The sequence below is a fragment of the Abramis brama genome (assembly GCF_963993115.1).
Source record: "Abramis brama genome assembly, chromosome: 17".
In the NCBI taxonomy this organism is placed as follows: domain Eukaryota; kingdom Metazoa; phylum Chordata; class Actinopteri; order Cypriniformes; family Leuciscidae; genus Abramis; species Abramis brama.
The window spans coordinates 10,427,598-10,441,669 of NC_139979.1; positions in this window are offsets into that span (position 1 = coordinate 10,427,598).

Below are 14,072 nucleotides of genomic sequence, written 5' to 3' on the forward strand. Positions count from 1 at the left end.
AGCTCCACCTATGGACACCACAGTGATGTCACTGGAAAGAGAGAGGGGGACTTACCATACTGAAAGGAATGTGCAATATTTGTGCTATAATTTTACATTGTCTAACACAGTATTTGCCTATATTGGAATGTGCAATATTTGTGCTATAATTTTACATTGTCTAACACAGTATTTGCCTATATTGTAGGCTAGCTAAAATATTATGCATATAGCATTATATATCGTCACCTTCCTAAAATAATTGCCTAAGTCATTTTTTGGCAAAAATTATTTTTTTGCATAAGTCATCTCCTCATGATGCTGGCCACCTCTGGTAAAATCCCCACATCCTCAGTTGAACAGATCATGCATTTCTACCCCTGTAGTATAATGGCCTATGTCAAGAGTGTGACTTAGGCCGTTTTATTTGGCCTAAGTCAAAAGATTTTACAAGCAATTTTAAAAGGCAATTTTACAAGCTTTTCAAGATGGGAGCTGCATCAAGAAGAACGAACCTCTGAAGTTATTTTTAATTTTTTTGTGTTTTCTGAGAAACCTGAAAAATGACTTAGGCAATTATTTTAGGAAGGTGATGATATTCAATTATTGGTTCCGTTTTTGTGTTTTCTGAGAAACCTGAAAAAATGACTTAGGCAATTATTTTAGAAAGGTGACGATATTATTATTATAAAAATATCAATAATGACGTGTTAAGAAATAATGATAGGCCTACTAAGTCAAAAAGGTAACTTTTTTTTATTATGGAGCAATATTTGCCTCATGGATTTGTTGAACTAATTGACATGACACAAAAAAAATGGATGACATGGTGATAGAGGCTGGAGGTTAGAGAAAAATCTAACCATATCTTTCTTGGGTGTCACCATGTCAATTAAGAGGAAAGAAAATCAATCTGAGCAATTATGATTGGTACACAGCAGCAAATTTATATTTTGAAGGATTTTCTTCACATTCATTGTTTTCAGAGTGTTTCTACATGTTGTGGTAATATCTAAATGAATGGTTTTATAAGTCATAAATGTGTTTTTTCCCCAGTGTTCCTCAAAGTAATGGAAGTAATTAATATTATTATTTAATATGACTGAAGCAACTTTACTGCATTAGGTTTCAATTGACATAAGTCATTTTTAAGGGTCAGGTAAGATATATTCTATTTCAGTTTTTACAATTTTAGGATATACTTTATTTTAAGGTGATATAGTTACATTGTACTTACTCAAATGAGTAATATTAATTAACTACATGTATTTAAAGAGAAAGGGTTAAGGTTTGGTTTAGGGTTAGTTGCTTGTAATTATGCATTATTTATGTTATTACCTTAGTAAGTACATGTAGTACATGTGTAACTATGTCACCTTAAAATAAAGTGTTATCCAATTTTAATATGTATATGTAAAAAACAAATGTAATGATTTTATATATTTATATTTTTAATTTTTTTAATCCCCTTTGATATAAAATATACAGTAAATGATGAATTCTTTCACCTACAGATTAAAAGGAACATTTTGCAGTTCCAACGGCAAGCATCCGGTGAGGTGTTGGGATAAGGCTCCCATAAAGTGATGTAACTCAGCAGCAATATAAACACATCCACCTGTCGTCTTAAAACCATCATAGTCCTTCTTAAGAGTTTAAAAATAGTATATAGTAATGAAGACTGCTTTGATAAGCTTGGGTCTGAAATGCCATATCCTTATATATTATTTTCTTCATTACTTCAACAGTAAGGAATTCACTGCTAAATGTTTTTTGTCGTTAAGCCAGGAGAGATTAGGCTACCTGAAAAGGTAATAACTGGATTAACGTTCTATATATAATCATAATTGCATACACAAACATGTTATACAGCCTTATATGACTGAGATATTATGATCCAAAATTTAAGTCAAGCTGAGAACATGGTTATCATATCACGGATTACAGTTAGGGCATTTAAGGGGTCAAAATGGGTCAGTCAGAGCGTCTGTTTGTCAGGCGTATGACACAGGGTGAACGGCTGTTTATATGTTAAACAGAGTCTGACACATTTATGTAAGTCCCCTTATATAAAAAATCCACATATTAAGTGAGTAATGAGAGCAAAAACAGGAAGCTAAGGCAGCTTGTATACCAGGCCATGTTCATCTCTTCTTATTTACTGGCTGGTGAGACTTGTAAGTGTAAAGATAATTCACTCTGAATTCTCAATGCTGTCATTTGCCATTTAGTAAATGAATATCCTTTTTGTGAGCATTGCTGTAAGAGTTCATTCCTTAAGATCGGTATTCACCACACAATCCTTCTGCTTGGTCAAACAAGAGGCTTTCAGCAAATCCATCTAGAATCCATCTTTAACACAATAAACTTTCTTTCCACATTTCGCCATTTTATGTGAAATAGTTTTCTAATCCTTGCATGTACAGTATAAATGCCCATTTTTTAGTTAATGCTGGTCTTCATAAACCCAGGTAATCTTACAGTGGCATCATTGTAATGACACACGCTAATCCAGCACTGAAGTAGAATTAAGCAGCGCCGCTGTCCCAGTTTAAACAGAGCTCTTGCACAACCGCAGCGGAAATCAGCTTATACAGTTGCTTCACGTAAGGCTTTCAACTGCTGCCGAAAATAAGAGGAAACATAAACAGCCAGACTTGAGGTCACTTTTCATCAGGGTAAACTGTCCATGTGAAGTACTAGACATTTTGTACTGCTAATCATCTCTGTCCTAAAATGAATGTCACTTTATTTTATCATACTTGATCAGTTCAAGTGTTCTGTTCTGACACACACTCAGACTTTGTCCCTCTATATTGTGATTGAACACATTTATAGTTTATATATATACAGCCTTGTGTTTCAGAGTAGCATTCTCATTTGCCATCGAGTGCTAAAATCTATATTGATTTCAAGGTTAAGTTTGTGTAATTGGCTGGTTTTTATATGGATCTTTATTGGACAGCAGTGTATTGACCATCAAATATCATGTTGGGAAGAGACACAACATATTCTTGGGTGGAGATGAACAGTCGTTTGTACAGTAGATTATGGGGGCGCAGCTGGCCTTGGTTTATCCACCAAAGTATAGGCCACAATACAGACATCATTTATAATTGGTGGAGTGACTTTTAAACAGCTAATATTTAAAGGTCATGGTCTTCATTGGTGTAGAAAGCAACAATAACAAAAAAATCTATAGAGAGTAGAAGAAGAATCCAACCTGTCTCCAGATTTGAGAAGAAACGGATGAGTGTGTAGTAATGTAGTCTTAGTGGAATCACATGACAGATGCTGATAAGAAATTGATCTAAGCGACCAACTGTATAATGGCCAGATGTTGCTATGCTGCTTGAAGTAGAGATAATGTTTCAGTTTGACCTCAGCAACGAGAGACCAATTAAATAGCACAAAATACCATTAAAGACACTGGAATGATATGAGACAGAGTTAAAACAAAATCTGTCAAATCTGGTCTTAACAGTTATATTCAAATTATATATTCAACAATGTTCATTGAACTGATGAAAAAAACATTTAACTGTATAAACTGTGTGTAGCTGTTAATTTGCCATTCTTTCATTCTTAATTTGCATTTATTTTTATGTGCACGTTGTTGTTACTTTGTTTGCCCTTGTTCTTGTTTTTAACATACACTCACCTAAAGGATTATTAGGAACACCATACTAATACTGTGTTTGACCCCCTTTCGCCTTCAGAACTGCCTTAATTCTACGTGGCATTGATTCAACAAGGTGCTGAAAGCATTCTTTAGAAATGTTGGCCCATATTGATAGGATAGCATCTTGCAGTTGATGGAGATTTGTGGGATGCACATCCAGGGCACGAAGCTCCTGTTCCACCACATCCCAAAGATGCTCTATTGGGTTGAGATCTGGTGACTGTGGGGGCCATTTTAGTACAGTGAACTCGTTGTCATGTTCAAGAAACCAATTTGAAATGATTCGAGCTTTGTGACATGGTGCATTATCCTGCTGGAAGTAGCCATCAGAGGATGGGTACATGGTGGTCATAAAGGGATGGACATGGTCAGAAACAATGCTCAGGTAGGCAGTGGCATTTAAACGATGCCCAACTGGCACTAAGGGGCCTAAAGTGTGCCAAGAAAACATCCCCCACACCATTACACCACCACCACCAGCCTGCACAGTGGTAACAAAGCATGATGGATCCATGTTCTCATTCTGTTTACGCCAAATTCTGACTCTACCATCTGAATGTCTCAACAGAAATCGAGACTCATCAGACCAGGCAACATTTTTCCAGTCTTCAACTGTCCAATTTTGGTGAGCTCGTGCAAATTGTAGCCTCTTTTTCCTATTTGTAGTGGAGATGAGTGGTACCCAGTGGGGTCTTCTGCTGTTATAGCCCATCCGCCTCAAGGTTGTGCGTGTTGTGGCTTCACAAATGCTTTGCTGCATACCTCGGTTGTAACGAGTGGTTATTTCAGTCAAAGTTGCTCTTCTATCAGCTTGAATCAGTCGGCCCATTCTCCTCTGACCTGTAGCATCAACAAGGCATTTTCGCCCACAGGACTGCCGCATACTGGATGTTTTTCCCTTTTCACACCATTCTTTGTAAACCCTAGAAATGGTTGTGCGTGAAAATCCCAGTAACTGAGCAGATTGTGAAATACTCAGACCGGCCCGTCTGGCACCAACAACCATGCCATGCTCAAAATTGCTTAAATCACCTTTCTTTCCCATTCTGACATTCAGTTTGGAGTTCAGAAGATTGTCTTGACCAGGACCACACCCCTAAATGCATTGAAGCAACTGCCATGTGATTGGTTGATTAGATAATTGCATTAATGAGAAATTGAACAGGTGTTCCTAATAATCCTTTAGGTGAGTGTATATAGTCATTCTGTGTGTGTAAAAGTGATTTTAAAATGACCAAGATATCTGGTTTAAATTTCCAACCCATTTTGGGTTTATTTTTAGTCATTTTAAAACATAAAAAACAGCCCAGCATGCTGGGCTAAACTTTTAACCCAAAACAACCCAGCACTGGGTACGTCCCTTTTTAACCCAGCGCAGGGTTGCCAAAATGACCCAAACTGGGTTGTTTTTAACCCAGTATTTTTTAGGTTTGGGGGTGAGTAAATTCTAACAGAATTTTCATTTTTAGGTAAACTATCCCTTTAATTCTTTAATCACAGGTGCTTAAATTATAATTGCATAGCTGTGTTGCTTATGAGGAGACAATGGGCTCCTCTCCTGTGATTATGTTGTTCTCATACGTTATATTCATCCAAATGAAGCTAAATGTTTGGTAACTCTAACCACGTCTCATTGGCCATTTGCACAGGACAGAAACATATACTTAAGTTTGAAGGCATGAGTTTTGGGGATGGTTTTAGAAGGTTTATTGCGGCCCAGAGTGAATGTGGAATGTGAAATAAAAGCCTTAAATTTTGAAGTGGCGTTTCAACTGTGCTGACACAATCAGACAATCAAGACACACCATCCCACATCCTCATACCACAGGGCTGATTCGACAGAAAAGTAGCCGCAATAATAAAAGCTGTTCCAACCTAATTATCTTGTTGTTTCAGTCTGGACAGGACAACATGCATTCTTTGCTTTGAAAAGTAAAAGCACACCACTCCGCAACAGTTATGGCCTGATGATTCATTTTTAGACTTTGAATAAACATGGGTTTGTTCAAATTCCTAACTAAGTGCAATAATAATTGTGATGCTACATTAATACTTCATTTGTTTTAAAATAATACAAAGTCAGGTGACTGACTTTGTGTTTTATTCATTTACTTTAATTATATTCCTTTATTTGCATATTCGTTTGAGAAGATGTGATGCCACCACAGCAAACATAAAGCTATACCCATCAGTTCACTGTTGGCTCTCTGTCGTTTGTATTGTTACCTTACACTAGTCAATAAAACATTCAGTGAAACCTCATCTCCTTCACACTGATGAATCTACTCGTCAACCTTTGAGTGACCAAGTAGTAAAATGTTAGTGTAGAGTGAGTTGTGGAACTGTATCCGTTCTCAGACGTGTCGTCCCACTAACATTTTCAGGAAATATCAGACACAGAGGATCTGATTTCGCCACTTTAAAATGCTCTGCAAAACAGTAGCACTTTATTATCGAAAACATAACCAGGGTCAGGGTTAAGTCCATTTCTTATTCTCTTTTCCGCCAGGCACTTGAATTGATGGATTGAAATGATTCCAAATTGCACAGAGAAGGAACAATATGAGTGATGTTGCATACAAAAGAGCAGCTGCTTCTACATTTAGTTCCAGAATGTACCACAACAGCATGTTGTTTCACTCCATTCATTACATCAGCGGGTCATGCAATGCTAATCTCATGGAGAATGGACTCTTGAGCAAATGTCCCAGCTTCATTGGGATTATGAATGAAAACAGGTGGATTTGGGAGGGCATAACAGTCTACTGTGCTATAAAAGCTGATGCTCTCTTTCAGAGGCACAGAGCATTCTTTCTGTGTTTGGCTTCCAGTGTTGGGCAAAGTTACTTTTAAAAGTAATGCATTACAATACGTTACTCCTTTAAAAAAGTAACTAATTGTGTTACAAAGTAATACTTTACATTACTTTTGTGTTACTTGCTCCTTTGGGCAGGGCTTGCTTGTTTGTTTTTAATAACAAAAAAACAATCTTCAGAAATAAAAAAATATGAAACAAATATGTGACCCTGGATCACAAAACTACTCACAAGTTGCACGGGTATATTTGTGGCAATAGCCAACAATACATTGAATGGGTCAAAATTATCGATTTTTCTTTTATGTCAAAAATCAATAGGCTATTAAGTAAAGATCATGTTCCATGAAGATATTTAGTAAATTTCCTACAGAAAATATATAAACATTTATTTTTATGAGTGAATGCAGCACAATCGCGTACATAAATGGACAACTTTTTGGACAATTTCTCAATGTTTCGATTTTCTTGCAGCCTCAGATTCCAGATTTTCAAATAGTTGTATCTCGGCCAAATATTGTTCTATCATAGCAAACCATACATCAATGGAAAGAATATTTATTCAGCTTTCAGATGATGCATACACCTCAATTTCAAAAAATTGACCCATGTGACTGGTTTTGTGGTCCAGGGTCACATATGATGTTTATATAGGCCTAAATCAGCTTATTTATGGTTCAATTGGATCTTTGAAGTTCAGCAGCTAAGACAAGATTAAATAAAGTATACAGTATATGTGTTATTTAACATATTTGCACAATCTTCTGAGTTTGCACTTCACTGTTTTTCTATTTTTATTCCTTTTGAGGAATATTGAATCTGTTTTTGTGCAAGTGAGATGCCTGCTCACATTTAGAACTACAATAGCCATCATGTTTTACCCAGCGCACACAACGCCTCTGCACTTACTCCTGATTTCTCTCAACATGGGGACTGGAGAGGTGTCAGTCAGTAAAAGGCAAAACGGTAAGTTGCGTTACTTTTTTGAAAAAGTAACTCAGATATTTTGTTGTAAGTTTAAAAGTAATGTGTTACTTTACTAGTTACTTGAAAAAAGTAATCTGATTACATAACTTGCGTTACTTGTATTGTGTTACCCACAACACTGTTGACTTCATAAATCAAGCCAATAATGCAACCATATTTACTGCTCTGTGTGCCCTGAAACCACACTGGTACACTTTTTACCTTGTTTATAAAATCTGTAAAGAAAATTCTAAATAAAATGATGCAGCATTTTATTCATTGTGGGATTTTAAACAATATTTCTTTTGGGCCTGCAAGCTGTATAAAATAACAAATGTGGTAACACTTTAGAATAATTGTCCGTCATTAATAGGTAACTATGCAGGAAGTAATGCATGACTAATAAGTAGTTCTAACACTTTAACTACTATTTACTAATATGTAACTAATATGGTCCAGATCACTATAGTTTCTGCAAAGTGGCTACTTGACTAACTAGTGATGTATGACCATGTTCATTGTAAAAACAATTTTTTTTAAAGTCAGTTGCTTATGTCTCAAACACATTAATGTTGTGATTAATTAATTGATAATTCTTTAAAATTTGTCATAGCAAATATTTCTTAATGAGGGTAATTTCATTCAGTAAATATTGATTACCTAATAAGGAACTATCTCAGTCTGAGTAGCTGAGTTGTTAAAGAATTACTAATCACAATTTTTATTTTTTTATTTTTTATGAACATGGTCATTAAATGCATCACTAATCAACTAGCCACTCTGCAGGAACATATTAGTTCCATATTATTTAATGAAGTGTTAATGTAGAACTACTCATCTCTTCCTGTATAGTTATTTACCTATTAATGACGGACCATTATTCTAAAGCAAGAATGGGCAACTTTGGTTCCTGGAGGGCCACTGTTCTGCAGAGTTTAACTCCAACCCTGATCAAAACTAACCTGCCTGTAGCTTCCTAGTAATCATGAGGAAAACTATAAGCTTGTTCATGTGACAGTAGGAACAATTGTTGTATATTTTGTTGTAGTGGGGACTTAAAAAAATAGGAACACACCTGGGGTTAACCACATCTGAGATGTGCGTATAGGGCTCATAAATTCATTAAAAAAAGAGTCAAGTTAGTTTCAGATGCTTGTCTTTATTGAATATAAAATATGCATACATTATTTCAGCAGTGTTTGATTAGATTTGGAACTAAACTCTGATTGCCCATCCCTGTTCTAAAGTGTTACCACAAATGCTATTATTTTATTTTGTTTTTAAGTAACTAAAACTTTTTGCTGTTAGTCTCAGAAAAAGAAACGTTACTGTAATACCCCATTCCAGGTAAAACGAAAACCTGCAAAGAGCACTTCTGAGGACAAAGTGTCATTAGCAATGTAAAGTGTCACATTACGACGGACAGTCCAGATATATCAGAATGTTCAAAAACAAGCCCAATCTGTTGTTAATTCAATTTTCTAATGATAAATGTTCCAGATATAAAATTTTGGTGCAAGAGAAGCTTTTAGTGTCTTTTAGAGAGAATGTTTTGGACAAAAGATGGATTGCTTCTGCTCTGACAATAGCTGAAGGAGATACAACCGGGTCTTGTAATGCTAGCTGTGAAATTCAACTCTGGAGACCTATCAATTATAAAGCACATCAACGTCAGGGACCTTTAGTGACACTCTCTCCCGCCTGCTATCTTTCTTTAAAATATGTCTGCGCCATTCAGAACAACAGAAGAATAGCTGCAGTTTCATTTTCCAAGTCTCAGTGGTTTCAGGAAATAGCGGAAATGCACACAGGTGTGTTGCTTCTCTCTCTTAACCATCCAGATTTCTGCATGCTTTGCATCACTGAGCAGTGCGTACTATCAAGGAATTATTGAACCTTTGACAGATCATGTGGTATTCTAGAAATAATATCACCTTTCCATACAAGCACATTTCAAAATTAGAAAGGACTGCTTTCTTGTAAAAGGTTTATCAAAACTTTATGACATCGGCATCAGATTTTTTTTTAGAAACCCATTTTCTGCATAACAACATTATTATTATTATTTTTTTTGTAAAATGTCTATCAACATTTTATGACATCAGCATCCGATTTATTTATTTTATGGTTCTCTGCATTTTCTATTATATTTTCTTCAGGCTTTAATGAGGATGTGGAGTCAAAATCAAAGTCCACAGTGCATCCTTTGCAACAGAGTGTCATTTTAGGACTGTATTTTAGCATCACAGGTTTGTCTGAGGTTTATGTGTGATCTGAGTGCCCTCATTCATTATTTAAGCATCTTTTATTGGATTGCACATTATTTATAAGCTTTAAAAAGGGAGCGGTGTCTTCTCACTCATCCTTTAGAGCAGGGGTCCCCCCCCCCCCCCCCCCCCCACACACACACACACACAGACTCTGAACATGTCAAATATCAAAAAGCAAGACACTCTATGATCAATTTCAGATCATTCATTTATTTACAGCTCAAATACTTAAAAAGGGATATTCACCCAAAAATGTAAATTTTGTCATCATTTACTCACCTTCAAGCTCCCTGTTTCTTTCTTCTGTTGAACAAAAAAGAAGATATTTTGAAGAATGTTGGGAATCAAACAGTTGGCAATAGCCATTGATCTACATAGTAGGAAAAAATACTATGGAAGTCAATGGCTTCCATCAACTGTCTGGTTAGTGGTTACCAACATTCTTCAAAATATCTTCTTTTGTATTCAACAGAAGAAAGAAACTCATACAGGTTTGGAACTACTTGAGGGCGAGTAAATGAAGACAGAATTTTCATCTTTGGGTGAACTATCCCTTTAATGTCATGAAAAGGTAAGAATATGTTGATTATCTTCACAGACCCCTTCACGTGCCACCATGGAACGCTGGATTTAGCCAAGCATCTGTTTTACAATTGGCTAAAGGTAATAAAAATCATTTTCATTTACTCAACATGCAATGTTTTGTATATCCAAACACAAAACATAACTTGACTCTGCCAGTTATGCAATAATATTAGACACCACCATGTCCAGTCAGTTCAAACCAGGTCACTGGGTTTTAGATATTGACCTGCTCCACTGCAGCACAGCGCTGTTGTGTGACATATGATCTTTCTCCATCACAGACAGACACTGTTTTGTGTTTTTCCATTTAGAGCACAGTGTAGTCACTTGAAAATGTCTGCCGGCTACATTAGGTTAGATAATGCAATCGAAGCTCTCGAGATCAATACAGCCTTCTCTCTCACTCATTACAAGGCCTGTGATCATGCATCAATGTCACAGTGACTTTCAGCGAACATCTGATGTTGTAATGAAACATAAAATGTAACATTTCAGATTGATTTTTTTATGATTCTGGAAAAATATGGATGAGAAAGCATTATTTTGATTCAGTTTGTAAATGTAAATGCACCATTTTTAGTCTCTGTAGTTTTTAGTCACTTGTGTGGTACAAAGGAAATATGTAAAAGAAAAATGTCATTTAAATGTCTATGTTGATTGATCATTAATTTGAAAATTTGTATGTACAGGTACTAATCATTATTTTTAAAAATATGTTAAAATGTTAATAAATTAATGAGAGCCTCAGATCCCTAGCAAATATATCTTTCTTCCTCAGTTTTTCAATGAAAAGGTGAAAGAAAACTGAATGGCATTTTAGATGATCTGAAGTATGTGTTTGCCCGTGTCAGCTAACAGGGAACATTGTTTGGCTAACATTCTGGAAAGGTTCTGAACAAACATTATTCAAGTAATGTTAATAGAACATTTGTTCAAAGTCATCTGGTCTTTAATAATGTTCTCAAAACTTTAGAACGAAAACATTATTTATGAATAATGTTTTTAAGAACATGTTAGCTGGGTGGTTGTTAATGTGTTTTGAGTCTGTTAGCATGTTGCTATATGGTTGCTAGCAATGCTCTGTCTAGTCGGTCACTAGTTCTGGTCCCTAAGCTCAGTCTACAAGATTTTTTACCTGTTTTACTGACCACAAGGTGAAATTCATAAATCTGATAACTTATATAGGCTAAGTAATGGCATTCCTCCCCTGAACAATCCACATGGTATCATTTAAACAGTGGGAAAACTTGCACGTAAGTTTCATAATTAGGGCTAGTCTAAACTACTGATGATTAAACAGTGGTGCAGCTCTAATACAGCTCTAATTGAGCAATCAGCACTACTTAAAAAGCCACAGCACTGATTTTAATTGTTAAATTGGTAGTTACTATAGTAGTTAGTGGTTACAATATTATTGTAAGGATTGGTCTCCTAATTATCACAATAAAGTAATGTAAATTTACAGTCAGGAGGTTTTCTTCCTGTTCCATTTGAAAGATGTCTGTGGGGTTGATTAGGTCTAAATGGATAGGATTAAAAATGCATCAGTATTGATCATAATGCCAGGAAAAATAAAGCACTGTTACCAGGCCTTTATAAATGAAGATCACTCATCCAAAACAACAATAGTCGGCATACAGTAATCTCAAAAACAAAAAATTATGAAATGCAAAAAAATTCGTTAACATAATGTGAATAATGTAATAATATTATAATAATATTAAATTATTTTAATTATAAAGGACCTTTGTAAAGTATAATCTTGTTACAGATTGAGAATTTGAATGGAAAATGTACTTAATTATCATGAAAATGTCACAGTGCAAATATAATTATTATAGAAAAACTGTTTCACCATTTCCACAACTGTTTTCAACATTGATAATAATAAGAAATGTTTTTTTTGAGCAGCAAATCAGCATATTATAATAATTTCAGAAGGATCATGTGACACTGAAGACTGGAGTATGATGCTGAAAATTCAGCTTTGACCTCAGAGACATCATTACATTTTAAATTATTAACACATTAACATTATTAATGTTAACACATTAACATATTGTTTTTTACTGTAATTTGATTAATTAAATGTAGCATTGGTGAGCATAAGCATTTTTCAAGTCGTGCACCTCAAACTCAGAAAACAGTTGAATAGTAAAAGTGATTATTTCTTTCAAAAACATTAAAGTATTCTGTGTCTTGTGAGTTCAGTGCCTTACACTTTCCATGTGTCTGAGACAGCCGGTTGTGGGACATCAGTTAGTTTCATCAAGGAGTTCAAAAGTTCAACAGCGCAACACCCAGATATCATGAAACCTTGTGTGTATGTGTGTCAAGGCTTACTGACCTGCATTTATAAAAGCAGCCAGCTGTTTCTATATCACTCACACGATATTTGTGAGCATGTCCATGTATCTGTATAACTGCAGCGATTACTGTACCCAAGCAGCTGCAAGCTTCCGTTAGAGATCAGCATTAATTACACAGCAGCCCTGATGTGCCGAGCAGCTTAAACTCCCATCAGACCACTGCAGATTCAGGGCATGTGAGAAGCTGCTGCGGTGCTTGGTATGATTACGCTCTTGTTCTGTGTAACCTATCCTCACAAGGAACAGCACAGAAGAAGGACGTTTGAGGAAGATCCCTCTCATCTGGAAGTTTTCAGGTTTAACAGCTTATATATACCATAGTAGTATTTCAAATATTTGACCATATTGTTTTTTTTTTTTAATTCAGTCGATAGAGTGGATATTTCGATGGTCCACTTTAGACATTCTACTAACTATAAGTAACTTTGCAACTTCATGTCAACTAACTCTTATTAGAGTATTAGAAGACTATCTGCTTAATATCTGCTCTCAATTTAATTCGATGGTCCTCCAAAAGACATTCTACTGACTATAAGTAACTTTGCAACTACATGTCAACTTATTCTACTAACCTGAGCCCTAAAATCAAACCCTAACCCTAACAGTCTACAAATACTCTAATGATAGTTAGTTGACATGCAGTTTTAGTAGAATGTCTAAAGTGGACCATCGAAAGTGTAACCAAAAGTCTGAAGTCCGGTTGAAACAGCTGTTTGTATTTGACGTATAAACAAATCATTAAATTTGCATGTTATATGTAAAAAATTACAACCATGCAATGCCACTGAACCTTGTTTTAACAGGGGCGTAGACTTTTTATATCCACTGTATTAGGCAGACACACAATCAACCTTGTTTGCATATTGAGAACCTCCTACTACAAATATTTATTTATTAAACTTTGTTTTATGCATTTGGCATTTTATCCAAAGCAACGTACATTGCATTCATTTTGAAAGTTTATAAAATGCCAAAATAGTCAATGTTAAGAGGTATAGTTTATGAGAGGACATTTTCAGAGATGTTGCCCCTGACAACTATAGCAAAACAAGTACAAACATGCGCACACACACACACACACATCAGTAACCTCACAAGACTTAAAATCCCTACATGTGTGTTTGTAGGGGGTGTCGTGCTGAGTAAGCAGACTGGGAACGACTGTGGTATCCCATCAGCTGTTGATGATAACTGGTGGCCTCAGATTTCACTCTCCCTCACCTGTTCTCGCCCCTGGCCCACTGCCCCTCCACATCTCCACCTTCTCTCACAGTTGCAGCATGTTTACTGCGGTCGAATCCAAGATCAGGGAGATGAGCTCTCAAGTTTCAATGGACTGTTATGCATGCCAGTTCTCGCTGAACTGATTATCTCTCGAGATAAAAACAGTTAATCTGTGAGTAAAA